The 12,753-nt window shown below is 24.9% G+C and overlaps 1 pseudogene; it reads right to left on the bottom strand.

The window, feature by feature from the left end:
• Nucleotides 1-1,984: 1,984 nt before the first annotated feature.
• LOC110662809 (U-box domain-containing protein 40-like) lies at nucleotides 1,985-4,038 on the bottom strand (annotated as a pseudogene).
• Between the last annotated feature and the right edge of the window lie 8,715 nt (nucleotides 4,039-12,753).

Raw genomic sequence — 12,753 nt, 5'->3', positions numbered from 1 at the left:
AGTAAAAAGAAAAATGGTTGCTGATCATCTCACCTTCAAAGTCTTATGGTATAATATATTAGTTATTATTCAACTCATTATGTCCCAATTGAAAAAAAATATATATATTATTTAAAATAAAATAGAATTACTTTGCTTCAATAAAAAAATTTACAATTTAGGGTCAAAATTAAATATATAAAAAAAATTAAATCTTGATAAAATTAAAATAAAAATATAAAATATTAAGAGATTAAAATTAATAATATAAAAAAATATGATTGAAATTTATATAGAAGTCAAAATAGAGATATTTGTCTTCATTTTGACGGAAATAATAATTAAAAACAGTAAAATTTATAGATAAATTCTTAATTTTGGATTTTTAGGGGAGCTAAACAGTAATTTTTTAAGAAACCAGGTTTTAATTGAAATGATGAACACAGTGGTACAAGTAGCTTCTGGGAAGCTCATTTTAGGTGGCTACAACTTTAATAGCGAAATAGAAATAAACATGTCAAAGGTGGATGTGAATATATATAAAATAATGGCTAAAAATAACTAATATATATATATATATATATATATATTAAAGCTGAAATTTTATAAAATTTTGTCACTTAAAAGAGTGTTAAAAAACTGATTATTTAAATTTCAAATATTAAATTTTTATTTTATAAAAAAATAATAATTATTTAAAATTCCTTTTTACTATATATTTTATAAATTTATAATTTTAGACATTATAAAACTATGCTCGGTTAATTATTTTCTTAACACATACACATATATAAATAATTATTCAACAAAAAATTATTTATAAAAATTTAAAATATATTTTTTAAAAAATTACTTATATTTAAAATATAAAAATTTTAATAATGATGCTTTAAAAATCATCTCATTTCATATGTATTTTTTTTTATCATTTTATTAGTACATACAAACTAATTTAAAAAAAAAATTAAATATTTAAAAAAATCCAAATCTTTATAAGTTTTTTCAATCTTAGCAAAATCTTTTAATTTTATTAATTTAGTTCAAAATTTTCACGTTAATTTTAAATCTAGTAATCAGCTTAATTAGATAATTTAATTGATAAAAATAATTCAAGTATTTAACAATATCATTAATATTAGTCAATCATTTTATTAATTATTCACAAATAAATTAAATAAAAATATTATTTTACTAAATCAAATATACTTACTACTTTGGAGGCTATAATTAGATTTATTTTAGTTATATTATTTATTAATATTTTATGTATAACATTTAATTTTTTTATTTATTAGGTTTTAAATTCAAAACAAAATGATAAGAACGGTATGAATTAATAGTATAATAGAAAGAGAGAAAAAATAAAATAAAATTAAGATAACAATATTAGATATGTTAATTATTATAATTTTTTTTATCAATATAAGAAGTCTGTTAAAATTAATGAAAATATTTAAATTATTAGATAAATTAATAAAATTAAATAAATTAACTAAAATTGATAATATATGAATAAAAAGATTTGAATAATTTATTTAATGATTGAGTTTAATTGTTTTAATTAAATTTATTGCTAAAATTAAAAACAATATGAAAAGTTTATGTTTAAATTAATAAAATTAAAAAAGTTTAGCTAACATTGATAATTGACATAAAAATTTTAATTTTTTTTATCATTTAACTTTAAAAAAATAATAAAAAAATAATTTATTAATTAACTTATTTATTTATTAACACTTCAAATAAAATTATAATTAATTAAAAATTTTACCATTAATAAAACTTTTATAATTATGTTATTACAATAGAAAATAAATTTAATTATTAAAAAATATTACATAATATCATCCAAGTAATTTTAAAATGTAGACTAATATATTCAAATTATTCTCATAATGTTTCCTTTCAATTAGAATGTAAATGAATTAAGTATTTTTAGATATTTGATTCAATTGAATTCTATTTTCAAATACATGTTAGATATTATTTTAAATCATAAATAATATTAAAATAAATTATTTTTATTTTTATTTTTTTTTAAAAAGCAATAACTACAACAAATATCTTTTAAGAATTAAAAAAGAGTAAAAGTGTTCGTAACAAACCCAAGATGAAAATGAAAATGAAAATATCCACCAAAACCCTAAAAAAAAAAAAAAAAACAGTTCATTCATAACTCGGAGGAGTTTTCAATTGACTCGTCCTTCCCACCACTGTGTTGATTCCGAGTTCTAGATGTTTATCCTGAGTCGAGCAGTTCCTCCCAATTCACCTGTTCTTTCTCCTCTTCCTCTTTCGATTTCATCATTTCCAACAATCTCCTTGCCTTTTCCTTGGTTTGTTCTCTTCCTGAATTCTCCAATTGTGAGAATACCTCTACTGCTCCGGCCGCCTTCGCCAGCCCTGTGAATCTCAAACCACAGTGACTCAGTGCGAACAACACAGACACACAGCTTTCCCGAGTTGACTCAGATTCTAACTCATTATCCCTCAACAAAGCCAGCAAACAGTCCACCCCACCCGAATCCAGCATTGCGGCCTGCCCGTCCAGACACGAAGCCAAGCTACATAATATGAGCAAAACCCGATTTCTCATGTGACCCGATTTGATCAAACCCAAAAGAATTGGCACGGCACCGAGTTTAATGAGCTTAGTCCGATTGCTTTGAACTAGTGAGAGATGATATAAAGCCAAGGCTGAGTCATGACGAGTCCACTCACTCTCGGATCGGAGCAAGTGCAGGAGTGGAGGCAAAGCACCCAGAACCCCAATTGCAGTCTTGTTATGGTCTTCGAGGGCTAAACTGAAGATTGAACCACAGGCATGCTCTTTGGCCTCTGGAAATCCTCCCTTCAACACATCGATCAGCGCAGGAACAATCCCTGATCTTACGATCTTAACTTTGTTCACTTTCTCTAGAGAAAGATTAACCAAACAAGCAGTTGAGTTCACTTGAATATTAGTGTATCTTGAATTGATCAAAGATCGCAGCACTGACAATAATCGAGGAGTACAGAGCTCCACTCTTGTATCTTCTTTGGTTCTTGTGATCTTTCTCAGTGAAATGACAGCTTCTTCAATCTCAAAAACTTGTGGGCTTTTGAGTTTTGTGATGAGCTCTTCTACTTCCGGGTTGGAGTTGAGGTTTAATGTTTCCATTTCTGAGGAGGAAGAAGAAGATGGGCAGAAACCAGGCCGAGTCGTGAACTGCAGCGGAGGGGTCGAAGCGGTGGTGTCCACTGATTCCTCAGAGCTGGAGGACAAATGGGATGGAGGAAGCGTCAATTCAATTGCTGCTTGATTCATGAAATTTACTGAAGGGCACTGTTTAATCCTCTGAATCAAACCCTTCTCTTCTTGTTGGGCGTCCATTTTTGCACGGACGAGCTTCTCTGCAGAGAAGAAATCAAGAGCTTGTGGCGGCTTTACAGAGTTCTTGTTGCACCAGTTGAGAATGGCAGACTTGAGAGCAAGATTGGGAATAACAGTAGAGAAATCAGGAATGGTACCATCCATTAGAGTGGGAATAAAAGCAAGGGAATTACAGGCTTGGACACAAGAACGCTCAAAGGAGTGACCGGAGGAGACAATAACAGGGTCATTCATTAGATATTCACAAATGGGACAAAGAAACTCTCTGGGGATTTCTTGCTTTGATAATCTGCGAAAGGAGAAGACTTTCCATTTCTGCTTTTCACTTTGTTTGTGGGTTTCAACAAAAAATCCTTTCTTTACAGGCTTGTGTATGATCAGCCTCATAAGAGCTTCCTGAAACTCCATGGCAGGGACTTTTCTTCTTCTTCTTTAGTACTATAGATTGGATATAACATAGAAATAATGCGAGAGACGTTGCGAATCCATGGCTTCAAAATCAGATGCTTGAGCCAAAAACGGGAAGCATAGTTTGCTTTAGATTAGTGAAGACCAAGTCCAGGGAAGAGGAAGAGAGTTTGTTAGGGTTTGGGAGAGCATATGCGATGCTTTGATGTTGCTTCTGGGGTATCTGATTCCCTCGCTTTCGGAAGATCGATAAAATTGTTATTTAGTCTTTGCTGGAATGGAATTAATAATTTAATTTAAAAATTCATCATTTAGTTCTTATATTTTATTTTTTTTAATTATTTAATTTTTTTAATTAATATTAATTAAGTTATTATTTAATTAATTATTATATTTAAAAAAATTAATTAATTATTATATTTTAAAAATTATTATCTTTTATTTTTATTATTTAGATGAAATTAATTATTTATTTTTTATAAATATAAAAATTTTATTACGTAGAGATTAAATTTAAATTTATATTGTTTTAATGTTCAAACATTTTTATTAAATTTTTTAAATATCATTTTTTCATATACATAATTTATATTATTTTTTATTAAAAAATGAAAAATAAAGAGAAAATAGGAGAGAAAAAATTGTGGATAGAGAAGAAGAAACGTATGTAGAAAAATGTAAGGAAGAGTAATAAAGAAAAAAAGAGGAGGAGATTATAGTTGTTTAAATATAAAAATAATTCTGAAATTAATTAGTTAATAGAATCAAAAGAATTAATTAATATATTTTTTAAAATATAAAAATTAATTAATTAATTTTATTAAAATAAATAAATTAAATAATAATTTAATTAATATTATTAATAAAAATTAATAAAAGACTAAATAGTTTTATAAAAATAAAATATATTAATTAATTAATATATTTTTTAAAATATAAAAATAAAATAATTAATTTTATAAAATTGCACGAATTGAATAATAATTTCGGGGATTAATTTTCCAACGTGGCTTCATTGATCGGCTGCTTTGAACACTACAGAATCTAAGGGAGGGGGGGGGGGGGGGGGGGGGTTTGGAGAGCAACTCTCTCACTTTGTTTAATCATATTATTATTTAATAATTTAATTTAATTTAATTTTTATATTTAGGTCCTATTAATACTTAAATTTGACATTTTATGGCCCTAAAAATATCTCAAAGCTGATTGATTTTGTTTTTAATCTTTAAATCTCATTAAAAATAGTGAGGTTTTTAATAAGATTTTGCATGATGGCAGTGTACGTTTTTAAAACGCACTGAATTAATGCTAATGTATTAAAAATTTTTTTATCTAAATTTAATCTATTATAAATTTAAAATACAATCATATGAAATTTATATATTAAATTAAAAAAAATTAAAAAAAAGAGAAGTATAAGATCCACAAAAGGAAAACTTTACAAGTAAGTCTATAGTAAATTAATATATGATTACGTCTTGATTATATGATAAATCAGTAAGAAAAATCTCACTTCGTTAAATTCACTATTGAGGAATGTGAATTTTTATTTTTAAATAAATCATCTTGAAATAATTATGGGCTTTTAGAATTACTCCCTCTATTTCTTATAATAGATGATTTAGAAGACTTTTTTGTTCACTGTATTTATTATTTTAAAAAATAAAGAAAATATTAATAATTTTTTTTTAAATTTTACATTTTATTATTATTATTATTATTATTATTATTATTATTATTATTATTATTATTATTATTCTCCATATATCTATCTCGTCTTAACACCTTTCTACATTTCAATAATGCTATCCATTATTTTCTTAATTATTATATAAAAACTTTAGAAAATTATTGAGATGGAACAGATGGAGTATCATTTATAGCAATACCATGTCATGTGTTTATGGGCTCCAAAAATTCTCTCCCTTCATTAATAGATGTAGAGATTGTAAACTTATATTTATCATCAAATTAAAGTGAGAAATGCATTCTTAAAATGTTTAAAAAAATATTTATAATATTAATACATATACAAAAGAATTAAGCTTACCAAATAATTAACTTCATATATATAATTTTAACAAAAAGCAAAAGTGATGAGTAGTTTGTTAATTTACAAAGAAAAACGAAGAAGCATAGCATATTTATAATATTAATACATATACAAAAGAATTAAACTTACCAAATAATTAACTTCATATATATAATTTTAACAAAAAGCAAAAGTGATGAGTAGTTTGTTAATTTACAAAGAAAAACGAAGAAGCATAGCATATTTATAATATTAATACATATACAAAAGAATTAAACTTACCAAATAATTAACTTCATATATATAATTTTAACAAAAAGCAAAAGTGATGAGTAGTTTGTTAATTTACAAAGAAAAACGAAGAAGCATGTACATGTATGTTGGCTTAGTCTGGCAATTGCAAAAGGAAGACAAAGATAAGATGATATAAGCACGCAAATGCAATAATTGATGGTTTATTGGCATTATCAGCTTTTGTATGCTAAAAAATTCAAATGTGGCTTTTCATTGGCTGTGTGTTGCAGACAACTCCAAGGTGCTACATGCTTTTAATAAAGGTGAAAGAAAAAACATGGGTCTCTTTCCCTTTCTCTTAAAATAAAGTTATTTTTATTTGTTTTCAAAAGCAAAAGCCTCTGACTTCTTTGCATGGAGAGAACCAACTATATAATATACTACCACCTACAACATCACTGTGTGTCATAATTCAATACTTAATTGCTAAGTCTATATTAATTTGAACAACATTAATTCAATTGTTTTCCATATATATATATATATATACAAATCTCCATTTCTTTCTCTTTATCAAAAGCCATTTATTCCTTTAATCTCTCTCAAACCACATGGGTTTTCATTTAATTTATTTATTTCATTTATATCATAAATAATTTTATCATCAAATAATTAATTTAAATTGTAAGCGAAATTCATTTAGCCTGAGAAGTATTGAGTTCAAATTTTACTACTTATCTCTTAGTATAGTGATATATTTATATTCAATTAACCCTATTCATAAAAATATTATAATTTTTAGTCTCGACATAGATGAGAGTATTTTTAAATTTGTCACTGTCTTGTAATATATAAAATATTAATATAATGCCATTTTCTTTAAAAAGTACATTGAAACATATATTTAATTATTATTAGTTTAATGCATGAAATCTCATAAATTAGTTGTCTATTTGTGTTCAGCAACTCTCAATTAGCTCTAAAAAAGTTTCTAAATTAAGTTAACAAATAACTAATCATGAAAAGAGAGCCCTATAGAGAAAGTTTTACCATTCTCACCTTCCAATTTCTTCTTTTCCAAAGTTGTCAAAAAGAAAGGGGAATATGCTAAGCATAATGGAGCAATGAACTAGTTTGTGTTTAATAATTTTAGTCTCTGTTGGAATGGAATTAATAATTTAATTTAAAAATTCATTTCATATATTTTATTTTTTTTAAATTATTTATTTTTTTTAATTGATATCAATTAAGTTATTATTTAATTTTATTTATTTTAAAAAATTTAATTAATTAATTATTATATTTTAAAAAATATTATTATTTATTTTTATTATTTTAATAAAATTAATTATTTATTTTTTATAAATATAAAAATTTTATTGCACGGAGATTAAACCTAAATTTATATTATTTTAGTGTTCAAATTTTTTTTATTAAATTTTTTAGATATCATTTTTTTATATACATAAATTATATTATTTTTTATTAAAAATAAAAAGAAAAAGTGTGAGAGAAAATTATAGATACTGAGAAGAAACATATGAAAATATAAGGAAGGGTAAGAGGAAAAGATTATACTAATTTAAATATAAAAATAATTATAAAATTAATTATTTAATAGAATCAATAGAATTAATTAACGTATTTTTTAAAATATAAAAATTAATTAATTAATTTTATTAAAATAAATAAAATAAATAATAATTTAATTAATATTATTAATAAAAATTAAATAGTTTTATAAAAATAAAATATATTGATTAATTAATATATTTTTTAAAATTTATAAGTAAAATAATTAATTTTATAAAATTGCGCGAATTGAATCATAATTTCGTGGATTAATTTTCCAACGTGGCGGGGGGGCGGGGCCGGGCCAACACAAACTCACTTACCTCTCTCGCTTTGTTTAATCATATTATTATTTAATAATTTTATTTTATTTTATTTTTATATTTAGGTCCTATTAATAGTTAAATTGGACATTTTATGGCCCTAAAAATATCTCAAAGCTGATTGATTTTGTTTTTAATCTTTAAATCTCATTAAAAATAGTGAGGTTTTTAATAAGATTTTGCATGATGGCAGTGTAGGTTTTTAAAACGCACACTGAATTAATGCTAACATATTAAAAAAAATTTTATCTAAATTTAATTCATTATAAATTTAAAATACAATCATCATGTGAAATTTATATATTAAATTAAAAGAAATTAAAAAAAAGAAAAGTATAAGATCGCAAAAGGAAATCTTTACAAGCAAGCCTACAGTAAATTAATATATGATTATGTCTTGATTATATGATAAATCAATAAAAAAAATCTTACTATTTGTTTCATTAAATTCACTATTGAGGAATGTGAATTTATTTTTATATTTTAAATAAATAATCTTGAAATAATTATAGGCTTTTAGAATTACTCCCTCTACTCCATTATAATAGATGATTTAGAAGACTTTTTTGTTCCACTGTTTTTATTATTTTAAAAAATAAAGAAAATATTAATTTTTTTTTAATTTTACATTTTATTATTATTCTCCATATATCTATCTTTCTTAACACCTTTCTACATTTCAATAATGCAATCCATTATTTTCTTAATTATTATATAAAAACTTTAAAAAATTATTGAGATGGAACAGATGGAGTATCATTTATAGCAATACCATGTAATGTGTTTATGGGCTCCAAAAATTCTCTCCCTTCATTAATAGATGTAGAGATTGTAAACTTATATTTACCAAATAATTAACTTCATATATATAATTTTAACAAAAAGCAAAAGTGATGAGTAGTTTGTTAATTTACAATCATGAGTAGTTTAATGCATATATATAATTTGGTAAAAGCAAAAGTGATGAGTAGTTTAATGCATGAAATCTCATAAATTAGTTGTCTATTTGTGTTCAGCAACTCTCAATTAGCTCTAAAAAAGTTTCTAAATTAAGTTAACAAATAACTAATCATGAAAAGAGAGCCCTATAGAGAAAGTTTTACCATTCTCACCTTCCAATTTCTTCTTTTCCAAAGTTGTCAAAAAGAAAGGGGAATATGCTAAGCATAATGGAGCAATGAACTAGTTTGTGTTTATACTCTACAATTTTGGTTCTCTTTTCATCAAATTTGGATTCCCAAATGAAGAAATTCAATTGAAATTATAGAATGGTAATTTGCTTTTATTCTCTTTGTAATTGAGTTTTTAAAAAAGGAGTACTTATTGTCCTTATTTCTTTAAATGCAATTAATTTTGGAATAAGTGGTAGTTAAGCCACTCAATTATTGAACTATTAGACTAATGACATTTGCTTTTACCCAAAATTTTGCTTGTGATGGATAAGGGAATTATTGGATTCCTTAGAAATATTGCCATATGAATTGAATTAAAGTTAATTGACATTCATTTTCATAACTTTGTATTTAAAATTGATGTAAATCTGAATTTTTATTTTAAATAAAAAAATCATGAAATTACAATATAATATTAAATTTAAACACTTTCTTATTTAAAATTCATATATATGAAATATAGCCTGATGTTATGGCCACCACCTAGTTTAGTTTGGTCTAATGAGTGAGAGTATGTCACTCATTTAGTAAATTTAGATTCGAGTCTCTACTCTCAAATTTCTTATTAAAAAAAAAAATTATGGCTAGGCCAACATAAGGATTAGACCCACAAGTAGTTAGGTGATAATGTGTGATTTCGATTCGGTTTAGGGTCTATATAGAAATTAGAATCGAACCAAATTTTTAGTACTATTACAGTTTAATTTTTCATTGTTTTGATTTTACTTCGGTATGATTTTCAGTCTTATATGATTTCGATTTAATTCGTTTCTCGATTTTTGAAATAATTTTATATAATTATTTCTTTAAAAAATCATACTTGAATTAACATTTAAGTTTTAAATTGAGCTATTAATAAGTAATATATTATATAATATATTTTTTAGTTATTTCTAAATTATATATTCTTTAACTATAAGGTACATAATTTAATATTAAATATATTATATAATATAATAATTATATCATATGATATATATTTTAACTATTTGTTAATTATGTGATATTTAACTATAAGATATAAATATAATTATGAATTAATATACATATTATAAAAATACATTTATAATTAAGAATTATAAGATAATTTAAAGTATTTATAATTAAAATTATTAAGAAAATATAGAGAAATGAAATACAATATTATATTGTATTTAGTTTATAATTATATATTCATATAAATATATATAATTATATTGAAAGTATACAATACATTTAAAAACATATATATAAATTCGATTCTTAGTAAGGTTTGATTTCATTTTGAAATAATTTCAATTCGATTTTTTAGTAAAAAATCGAAATTAATCTAAAGTATCAAAATAACTTTAGTTTGATATGATTTTTTCATTCGGTTCAGACATGAGAACCATGCACAGCTTAGTATTTATATATGGTATGCCGGATTCATGGAGCCGAATTTGCCTACTGCATTCACAGTTATTAGCTTTGATGAGTTTAAAGCTTTTGTTTATTCTTCAACTTAATTGCTTAGGAGTTATGAAAACCCTTTTTGGCATATTGTATTTACAATAAAATTAATGATAACAGGTTGACAATTCTTTTTTTTTTGGTTCAGTTTCTGTATTACACTGTTCATTAATGAAAACATGCTTTTTTTTTTCCACTTCATCATCAAATGGGTATCAATTATCAAAGATAAATATGACCCATGTCAAAACTTGTGGTTGTGAATTTCCAATGATTTGCCTACTTGTATGCTTGAAATAAATTTCTAATTTTATTACTTGATTTTAACTTGTATGCTTGAAACAGAATGTTAATCGGGTTTGAATTCGGGACAATCCATACAACCTAATGCATTCTGTTAGTAGAAGGGTTGGCGTACTTTTACCTAATATAAAATGCCATAGAGTTTCCTTATATATCGTTTCTTGTCTGTTCAGCTCTTAAATGGATTGAATTTAAATTGCAAGGCACTGCAAGAGTTAGTCATAATACTCAATTATTTAGGTATCACCTCTTGGTTCAGTCGCATATTTGTTTGATATTAATTAGTTGACTAAGATTTGCAAGTTTATGACCAGCTCAATCAGATTACACCAAAACTCAACCAATGAAGAGCCATTCTGTACATATGAAGCTGTTTGTTTGGTTTTGAAGGGCAAGACTCATATGCATGAGGTCTCATTTGTTTGCAGTAATTTTTTGGATTTGTTTGTTATCTTTTTATTTTTCAGTTTTCATTTTCTGGGTTGTGGAATTGCAATACCAACTTCCGCAGAAAAACTGAATTTGTAATCAATCCATTTCATTTGTTGCAAGGGTTTTGCGGTCGACAGACAATTCTCATTGAAGTGGAAAGTGAGGAATCGTCACTTTAATTTTTTAGAAAAATTAAAGAAAACCTCTTTATTATTATTATTATTATTTAAAAAAAAATAGAAAAGAATGTTTTCCACTTCCAGTCTAGAGATTCAAGGTTCGGGATCCGTATACGTGTGGGGAAGGTGTTAGGCATCTCACATCGTCTCTCAATAGGGGTAGGTAGATTTAAGAATGTGATCTCTATAATTCATTGCCGATAATTTTATTAGAGTTTAAATTATGATATTGGATCCTTGTATTTGCTATATAAAGGATGGTATGCATAAACATAGGAACACTTAACGTCTCGCTATTAGAGTAAACCAAATACAAAAGTAAGTGGAATGACCCTAAAGTGAATTTTGACTCCATTTATTATTTTATCAAATTCCTACCTCTCCAAAACTAGGACTCTAATTTTAAAGAGGTATCATTTTGGTTCCTAGAGATTTATAATGAGTAATGAGGATTCTCAACTTACCCATTATTAATCTCATCATCAATGTCCAAATGATAGAGGGTGTTATATGTGAAGTGAATATTTTATGAAAACATGATGTTCATATTAAAGGAAACGATAAATTGAATTAAGATGGGTTTCGATCTTCACTCCCTCCAATTGAGACTTCAATTCAAAAAGGAATATGTTGATTAAAACCTAGAGAATTTAAATCATTAATGAGTACTCTTGATCAATGAATTAAAGTCCCATCATCAGTATAATCGACTGTTATTCTTCGCCCATATTGGCTCAATTTAAATTATTGATATATTTATAACTAACAAATTTATAGAGGACCGTTTTTGAGACAACTTGTATAAAATGCCTTTTTGACCTGCACAGCTATACATGTATTTCATTCTACTAGCTAGAAAAGGTTCTAACTAATTTTTAAATTCTAAAAAGACTTCAAGCAAATAAGCATTTCATACTTTACTAAACTAATTATTATCCCATTTGTACATTTGATTAGAGGTATTTTTTTTTGTAGAAAGCAAAAATATAAATTAATTACGAAAAGATGAACACGAAAAGATGAACAAAACAACGAGGGGATATTTTAGATTAACAAATTTAAGGAAGGACTCTCCCTTAAATTAGAGTATAAAAATAAAGTATTGGGAAGGGTTTAAAGAAGTACTCTCCTTTGTACCTATGAAGGTTAGTTTAAATAAAAGGGCTTTAAGAATTCAAAGAAGGATTCTCCTTTGAATCTAGAAACATAAAAGGTATAGAAGAATGTTGTATTTAAAAAATTGGTATAGGTCCAAAGAAAGACTTTTCCTTGACCAAAGGACACGTTACAATTTTTAAAAAATAAAATTAGAGAA

The sequence above is a fragment of the Hevea brasiliensis genome, chromosome 18 (assembly GCF_030052815.1).
Source record: "Hevea brasiliensis isolate MT/VB/25A 57/8 chromosome 18, ASM3005281v1, whole genome shotgun sequence".
NCBI classification, from domain to species: domain Eukaryota; kingdom Viridiplantae; phylum Streptophyta; class Magnoliopsida; order Malpighiales; family Euphorbiaceae; genus Hevea; species Hevea brasiliensis.
The sequence above is the reverse complement of the archived record's forward strand: the minus strand, read 5'-3'. Positions and strand labels throughout refer to the sequence as shown.